Below are 9193 nucleotides of genomic sequence, written 5' to 3' on the forward strand. Positions count from 1 at the left end.
CCCCCGAGCCCCCAAAGTCTGCGTTACCTGCTGCCTCCGCGCGGTCCCGCGAGCGGAGCGCTCCCGCCGCGGTCCCCCGACGGCTCTCGTCGCAGCTGGTGGGCAGCCCCCGGGAGCCGGGCGCTCCGGGGTCCCCAGGCCCGGCGACAGCAGAAGAGGGAGCCAGGGCGACCGGCCCCGGAGCGTGGCGCGCAGTCCAGGTCCGAGCTGCCAAATGAGCCCTGAGCAGCTCGCGCTCCCGGGCCGCCCTCGTCGGCCCCTGAGTCACGGCGTCTGAGCCGGCCGAGGGGCGGCGCAGCAGACTCCAGCCGCCGCCTCCCCGCCTTTTCCATTTCCCCTTTCTCTCCGTAAACAGAAAGAGCCCGCCGGCTTGCGGGGCGGCCGGAGCCCCCGCGCTGGGAAATTCCGTCCTCCCCCTCCCCCAACTTGCCCTCGGGGCCCGGGGCGGAGCTGGAGGCGGGGCAGGGGTGGGGCGCGCCCTGAGCGGAATCGGCCTCGCCACGCCTCCCGGGGACAAGGAGTACCGCGCGGCACCGGCTCTAGGCCTGGGAAAACACCTACGAGTTCCCTCTGAGCCGGGTTACCCGGCAGCCAGGGTGCTAGAGGGCACCCGGATGCGGAGTTGGCAAGGGCGACCGCGACTCGGCACCCTGTCCCCGAAGGAAGATCGTAGTTCCTAACGTGCTGGTGTTGGGCTCAGATTGCGGTTAAGGTCACAGACACAGCGCGGTGCTCCGCGCCCTCCTCCACCCCGCACCCACTCAAGTTCCAGGGCTCGCGAGAGGCGGCCGCAGTGTAAGCCCAAACCAGGAGAGTTTGGTATGGGGTAAGGGCGAACCCCTGGACCCGGGCCGGGATCGCGCGCCAACAAAACCTGGTTTCGCTCTTTCCGGCCTTCATTGGAACTAGTTATTGGTGATGTTGCCCGATACCAAAGTATGTCTGCCCTGATTTCCTCCCAACCCCAGCGTCGAATCTGGGAGTCTATCCTGCTGGGGCAGAAGCTCAAAGTTCATCTAGAGTGATCGTCCTTCCCAAGTGGAAAGCGTTTACTCCCAGGGAAGCCGGAAGAAGATTCTAGGGAAACAGCGCCCCTCGGCGAAATCCACGTTCCCAGTACCTACTGAGTACCTGCTCTCACGCTCCCGCCAGTAGTGCCTGAGTCTTGCTGGGTACCTTTTGCAAGACAGGCCGAAGGAGATGCTGTTAGGCAGGGGTCCTCAACCTCGAGGATGTAATCCCTGATGATCTGAGGTGGAGCTGATGTCATAATGATAGAAACAAAATGCACAAGAAATGTAATGCGCATGAATCACTCCCCCAAACCATCCACCACCACCCGCTTCTCAGTTCAGTTCAGTCGCTCAGTCCAGTCCGACTCTGCGACCCCATAGACTGCAGCATGCCAGGCTTCCCTGCCCATCACCATCTCCAGGAGCTTGCTCAAACTCATGTCCACTGAGTTGGTGATGCCATCCATCTCATCCTCTGTTGTCCCCTTCTCCTGCCTTCAATCTTTCTCAGCATCAGGATCTTAAAACTGTTTCCACAAAACTGGTCCCAGGTGCCAAAAAGGTTGTGGACTGCTGTTCTTAGGCACACACCCACTCTCCCTGCTAGCGACCCAGACCTTGGATGTGCCGTGTGGAGTCCAGATTCAAATGTCTTTCAAGACTGCATCGGACCTGCTCTAAGACTCTCCATATTTCTCCTATGGAAAGTGAACTGTTATTCCCACCCAAAGAAGTCATCTGAGAATTGCCAGTGGAGGGAGGCTAGCTGAGATGTGCTAGCCTCATTTCTCTGTGCTCCTGTTTCCCACGATGGTAACAAGGTGATTGATAGGGGCCCAAGAATTTAGTAAAATGGTGAGGACTGTTTGGGGACTAAGGCATCCCCCAGATTATTTTAAATACTAGGGTGTTGCGACATGAATGACATGGGCATGTGCCATTTCTAGGTGGCCCCAGTGCTGAACCACTCCCCACCCCCAACCTGATCCAGGGGACTAGGCTTTTTCTGCTCCTGGAGGAGGGCTTGCTACCTGGACCGACCCAGTTGCTCTGACTCCACAGAGACTGCCAGCGCCCAGGCTGGGAGAAGCCCGAATGGCCTGGACGCGGACTCCGTGGAATTTGGCTGAAACTCAAGAGCAGATTATCCCAGTCTTGGCTGAAACTGAAGCATTTACTACTTAGTCTTTTCTCTGGGAACAAGATTGGCCGGGTTGTTGCCTCTAACTGTAACATGAGAAACGTCTCTCCTCTTATCTGTTGTCTTCCACCAAGGAAGGGTGAGTTTTATAAACATTTTAAAAATAGAAACATGGAACCACCCCCTTGATGAGCTCATGAAAACCACACCTAATCTTCTGGGAACTAAGTATTAGCCTTGGTTCCTACACAGAGATCTTCCAAATATAGCTGGATTTTAGGGAGCTGCTGAAATAGCTGCTCCAGGGGGGTTCTCTCTGGTTCTTCACTGCTTATGCAATAGCAGATTTCATCTGGTGGGGTGAATTAAGAGGCTTTACTCACTCTTTAATGTCTAACAGAGATTGGCCCTGGTGACCCGGATTACTGGAGAGAGAAAACAATTGAAGGGAAAGAAAAAGTTTGCAGACTACTTGCATTTTTCTCAGTCAAGACTTTGTTACACAGGCTGCAAAAGCAATCCTGCTCAATGTGCTGGAAAAGTGAGGCTTCAGCTTGCTGAGGAGAAGCCACCAAGTGGGGAGCATGCACAGCCAGAGAGGGCTGATTAAAGCAGAGATGGCTGTTTGCAGCCAGCAAAATGCACTTGAAAACTGAGCTGCAAGGTTGCAGTTTACTTGAAGAGGCTTCTCCACAGATGCATTGAGACATAACAGACTTGTTATTTGTAGTGCGGAAATCAGAGCTCATTTACACCCCCAGGACCAAGGTGATTAACTACGGTAGATGCTTCAGTCAGTGCATCAGTCTATGTAACCCTAACCAGATCTATACTGATAAATAGAATACAGAACACTGCTTTCCAGTCTTTTTCATATTCATAAAAATTTTAGTATTTTTCTAGAACACTGGGGTAAGCTGAAATAAATTGGAGGATACCTATATGTGACTTGGGCTTCCCTGGTGGTTCAGTGGTAAAGAATCTGCCTGTCATGCAGGAGACACAGGTTTGATCCCTGAGTTGGGAAGATCCCCTGGAGAAGGAAATGACAACCCACTCCAGTATTCTTGCCTGGGAAATCCTGTGGAAAGAGGAGCCTGGTGGGCTACAGTCTATGGAGTCACTGAGTCAGACACAATTGAGCGACTAAACAACAGCAATATGTGACTTGAAGAAAAATGTATCAATATTTCATTTTCTTAAATTATAATAGCAATAAAATACAAGTGTTTGAGAAAGATCATTCAATCTTGAATTTTAGTAAAGTTTTAAATAAGATGTTTTTAAAGTTAAGTGGAACTTGAGCCTGATTTAATCAGCATAACTTTTTGCTATCTGGCTTTTGTTGCAGCTATACATATTTACCCACTATCCTGGATAGCTCAAGTGGTAAAAAATCTGGCCACGATGCGGGAGACCTGGGTTGGATTCCTGGGTTGAGAAGATTTCCTGGAGAAAGGAATGGCAACACACTCCAGTACCCTTGCCTGGAGAATTCAATGGACAGAGGCCCTAGTGGGCTACAGTCTATGGGATTGTAAAGAGTCGGACATGTCTGAGCGACTAACACTTTCACATGCATATTTACCTATTCAGTTCAGCTGCTCAGTTGTGTCTGACTCTTTGCGACCCATGGACTGCAGGATGCCAGGCTTTCCTGCCCATCACCAACTCCCAGAACCTGCTCAAACTCATCTCCATTGAGTTGGTGATGCCATCTCATCCTCTGTCATCCCATTCTCCTCCCACCTTCAATCTTTCCCAGCATCAGGGCTTTTCCAATGAGTCAGTTATTTGAAGAATCAAGTGGCAAAAGTATTGGAGCTTCAGCTTCAGCATCAGTCCTTCCAATGAATATTCAGGTCTGATTTCCTTTAGGATGGACTGGTTGGATCTCCTTGCAGTCCAAGGGACTCTCAAAAGTCTTCTCCAACACCACAGTTCAAAAGCATCAATTCTTTGGAGCTCAGCTTTCTTTATAGTCCAACTCTCACATCCATACATGACTACTTGAAAAACCATAGCCTTGACTAGACAGACCTTTGTCGGCAAAGTAATGTCTCTGCTTTTTAATGTGCTGTCCAGGTTGGTCATAGCTTTTCTTCCAAGGAGCAAGCATCTTTTAATTTCATGGCTACAGTCACCATCTGCAGTGATTTTGGAGCCCCCCAAAATAAAATCTATCACTGTTTCCATTGTTTACCCCATCTATTTGCCATGAAGTGGTGGGACCAGATGCCATGATCTTAGTTTTTTGAATGTTGAGTTTTAAGCCAGCTTTTCCACACTCCTCTTTCACTTTCATCAAGAAGCTCCTCAGTTCCTCTTTGCTTTCTGCCATAAGGGTGTTGTCATCTGCATATCCAAGGTTATTGATATTTCTCCCGGCAATCTTGATTCTAGCTTGTGCTTCATCCAGCCCAGCATTTCACATGATGTACTCTGCGTATAAGTTAAATAAGCAGGGTGACAATATACAGCCTTGAGGCACTCCTTTCCCAATTTGAAACCAGTCTGTTGTTCCATGTCTGGTTCTAACTGTTGCTTTTTGACCTGTATACAGATTTCTCAAGAGGCAGGTCAGGTGGTCTGGTATTCCCATCTCTTGAAGAATTTTCCATAGTTTATTGTGATCCACACAGCCAAAGGCTTTGGCATAGTCAGTAAATCAGAAGTAATGTGTAAAACCTCTTAGCCATTAAGAGGTTTGAATAATGACCTCTTTGCTGCTGCTGCTAAGTCACTTCAGTCGTGTCCCACTCTGTGTGACCCCATAGACAGAAGCCCACCAGGCTCCCCCGTCCCTGGGATTCTCCAGGCAAGAACACTGGAGTGGGTTGCCATTTCCTTCTCCAGTGCATGAAAGTGAAAAGTGAAAGTGAAGTCGCTCAGTCGTGTCCAACTCTTCACGACCCCATGGACTGCAGCCTACCAGGCTCCTCCGTCCATGGGATTTTCTAGGCAAGAGTACTGGAGTGGGGTGCCATTGCCTTCTCCAATGTCCTCTTTAAACTTCTGATAATAACCTTCAGATGAGAAAGTGTGCAGACACATAAGTAATAAATGTAAAACCATTATAATAATCTTTAAATTTTCTGAACAGTTGAAATTCCATTTTAAAAATCCAGTAGGTCTTGATTTTTTTCATTTCAACAGGTAGGTTTCTTATGGTAAGTGAATTTTAATGATAATTGAATGTTTTCATATTTTCTTTCTAAGTATCGAGGCTGTAATGTGAAAACTTGCACTGTCAGAGTATTTAGCTTGGATGCCACTAAAAAGACACAGCAGACAGAAGGATGAAGCATGGTGGGGCGGGAGGGAAGATTCTGGACCACCTGCCCCACTCCTTGCCCCACCTCCACTGCCGATGCTCCATGGGCTTTGGCCTTGCTCCTCTAGCACATAAAAGGTTTCCTCCAGCCCAGGCTGGGCCCCCTGCAGCTGTTGGCAGATGGACCTGTTGGCCTCACTCAGCATTTTGGGGTGGATTAGGGATTCCATCAGACTTGCGGGGACCACATGAGCAACAGTACCTTTCACTCTGACCCCTTAGTCACCCTGTAGCATCCCAGAGAGGACCGCAGAGGCCTCCAAATGCCTTAAGGCTGCAGTCCCCAACTTTTTTGGCACCAGGAGCTGGTTTTGTGGAAGACAACTTTTCCATGGACTGGCGGGTGGGGGTGGCGGGCAGTGGAGGTGGAATGGGGATGGCTTCAGGATAATTCAAATCTATTCCATTTATTGTTCACTTTCTTTCTATTATTATCACCTCAGCTCCACCTCAGATCATCAGGCATTAGATCCTGGAGGTTGGGGACCCTTGCCTTAAGGAATATGTTCATGCCCAGTCTTTCAGTCACATTCAACACTTTGCAACCCCATGGACTGTAGCCCATCAAGTTCCTCTGTCCATGGAACTTTCCAGGCAAGAATACTGGAGAAGGTCACCGTTTCCTATTCCAGGGGATCTTCCTGTCTCAGGGATTGAACACACATCTTGTGAGTCTCCGGCATGGGCAGGCGGATTCTTGACCATTGCGCCTTTAAGGAATACAAGGGTATCTATGTTCCTCCACATCACTGTGCAGGGCTTTTCCCTACAGATCCCTCCTAGGACTCAGGGCAGGGGACAGACCAGGATGAAGGGGACAGTTTTCTCTGTCCACCTCTTTCCTTTGTCTTATCCTCAACCTTGGGGACTAGAGAAGGAAATGGCAACCCACTCCAGTATTCTTGCCTGGGAAATCCCATGGACAGAGGAGCCTGGAGGGCTACAGTCCACGGGGTCACAAAAAGTCAGACACAGCTGAGTGCATACACACACACACACGCACAGGTACACACCCCTTTGGGGACCTCACTGTACTCACCAACTTTTGCTCTCATGGTGCAAAGTGGGACCAGCAATGATAGGAAGGCCATGGGCCTGGGGCAGAGATGGAGTCCTCCGGTGGGGGTTGGGGTGAGAAACCCGCTGCTTCCTGGTCTCTCTCGCTGTGGTTGGTGTTTACCTCTGAATAAACCTGTGTATACCGGGCCTGGGTGTGAACCAGACACCTTCTGCTCTTAATGTGCAGAAAGCTCAAACTCCAGACTCTCAAAGTACCTAAATTGCACCCGTTTTATATGAAATGTATTCTTTTTTCATTCATTGCTTTGTGCTGTGACTTCCTCAAATGTGCCACACTCTGAAAACAGAAACTTCTGCTCTGTGCCTATCTCTTCCACCTCCTGAATGGAAACTCCCAGTGCAGCATTTCCTAATCTCCGGCTTCCGAGATTACCACACGGCTCAGGATGCGCCCCCCCATCAAGGAACCATTTGGGGCTCTCTCCTCCGGCAGATGCAATTACTTTCATTTTTCACATTTGTAGAGGGGGGAAGAGGACTCAGCAACGAGACTCCCCCTAACTGTGTGGGCCCACGCACTGGAGCAGTCCCTGGTGTGTTTGTGGGCATTCTCTGCTAGGCATCTCCCATGACTCCTTGTTAACCAGAGTCTCCTTGTCCCAGGACCAGATGTCACCTGCAAACACGATATGAGGGACTATTGGCAACTTACTGCCCCAGCGACGCAAGGAATTGTTTTAAAAAATTAAGTACAGCCTGATCTGCAAGTGTAAATGCAGAGGTAGAAAAAAAGTCACTATAATAACATCCTCTCCAAAAACAATCGTTACTAACTTCTTTTGGAATGGTGTTCTTTGCACAATACACATTAGGAAATTGGCTGGATTACTATTTCAAACAGTCCTTTAAAAAGGGTGTTGGGTGCTTATTCTCATATGATTGCTTTAAACCAAGTGAGTTAAATACATTTGGGGTTTTCCTTTGCAGTTACAGCACTAAAGACAATTGCAAGGACTTCCCTGGTGGTCCAGGGGTCAAGAATCTGCCTGTCAGTGCAGGAGACACAGGTTCTATCCTTGGTCCAGGAAGATTCCACTTGCCGTGGAGCAACTAGCCTCCGCACACCTCCTCCAGGTCTTCAGATGGATAATCTTTTGTCTCTAATCATGGGAAGAGAGGTTGTGAAGGTATTTCATCTGTCTCCTAGTGGGTAGAGATATGGAAGAGGGCTGCGCCCGGGAAACCTCAGATATGGAACACTAGTTTTGCTTATGCTTAAAGGGAAACTGGGCTTCCCAGGTTGACACAGTAAAGAATCTACCTGCCAATGCAGGAGATGCAGGAGACTCGAGTTCAGTCCCTGGGTCGGGAAGATCCCTTGGAGGAGGGCATGCAACCCACTCCAGTATTCTCACCTGGAAAATTTCGTGGACAGAGGAGCCTGGCGGGCTACAGTTCACGGGGTCACAAAAAAGTCAGACACCACTGAGCACAGCCTCACAAGCACAAAGGGAAGCCAGCTTTAATTCTTCCTGGGGTCTGTGGGATCCCAGAGAGACTTCCTGCCCCTCTCACCCTGGTCCTGGGTCGGGTGATAGGTGCCTGGAGGCACTGCTGGGCTTAAGGGTATCCTGAGACCTTCTCCTGGTTGCTGAGGGCAGATGGATGGGCAGTGTCTCCCTCTTGTCCACCCAGCTCTCGCACACCGCAACACCCCTAGGCCAAGACTCTCCCCAAAACAGGAGTCCTTGCCCAGATGCCTATAGACATGCTGGAATGGAGCCTATTTCTCTCAGCTCATGGAGCCGGCGATAAACTCCTCATGATTCATGAGACCTGGTTGTTAAGTACAGTCAAAACTAAACATAAAATTATAAGTAAATTAAATCTATATAAAAGACAAAGTGATAAAGAATAAAAACTTACCACATCCTGATTATTCTATTGCATGGAATTGTTTCTCAGCTCTTGAGGTCATTCATGTCTACTACATACCCGTGGTGGAAATACAACACCGTGATGGGTGCCCATATGTCTTTTTCCAACTCTGCATTCAGTGGCCTCGAGTTAGCAGCCTAAAATAGGCCATCGTGGGAGTTTTTACACCACAGAAACCAGCAAACACTACAAACCAGGGCAGGGCTTTCACAAGGCTGGTTGTTAAATATTTATCAGCCCAGCAAAAGCTGTGTCCATGAACTTTTAACACTTTTGACATGTTTTAGGTTATTTGTTTTTGTGCTCTACCCACCTTTTCTAATATTAGTAATCCATCAGAATATCTCTTATTTCTACTGAAGTAGAAAATCTCTGACAGTGAAGGGTGTTCACGGGCCACCATCTCTCTGTCACCCTGGAGCTTCATCCTTGTTCTAACAGCAAAGCCATGGATAGTGGGGAAGGGCATCAGGGGTGTGTCCTGAGAGCCAGGCTACAGCCTAGAGTGGCCCCTTGGGGGCACAGGCAGCAGACACTTTGCTTCATAATCTGACTCCCAAGCTGATGCTGGCTGGGTTTACAATCAGTATTGCCCACTGCCTCTTAGGAAACCCCTGAGGAATTCTCATTCGGTATAAGGGGGCTTTGGCTCCCCAGGTGGCTCAGCGCTAAAGAATCCACCTGCCAATGCAGGAAACGCAGGTGATATGGGTTTGACCCCTGGGTCGGGAAGACCCCCATGAAGTA

General features: G+C 49.3%; 1 protein-coding gene across 1 annotated transcript in view; it reads right to left on the bottom strand.

Moving 5' to 3' along the window:
• Nucleotides 1–8555, bottom strand: part of MAP3K8 (mitogen-activated protein kinase kinase kinase 8) — a 34479-nt gene extending 25924 nt beyond the window's left edge. The window contains exons 1-3 of the mRNA XM_025264260.3: nt 8435–8555; nt 6528–7184; nt 28–1260 (exon numbers count right to left, since the gene is read on the bottom strand). The gene's annotated coding sequence lies outside the window, so the exon portion shown is untranslated. The remainder of the gene's footprint in view (nt 1–27; nt 1261–6527; nt 7185–8434) is intronic.
• Nucleotides 8556–9193: the final 638 nt, after the last annotated feature.

Source organism: Bubalus bubalis, chromosome 14 (genome assembly GCF_019923935.1).
Source record: "Bubalus bubalis isolate 160015118507 breed Murrah chromosome 14, NDDB_SH_1, whole genome shotgun sequence".
NCBI lineage: Eukaryota > Metazoa > Chordata > Mammalia > Artiodactyla > Bovidae > Bubalus > Bubalus bubalis.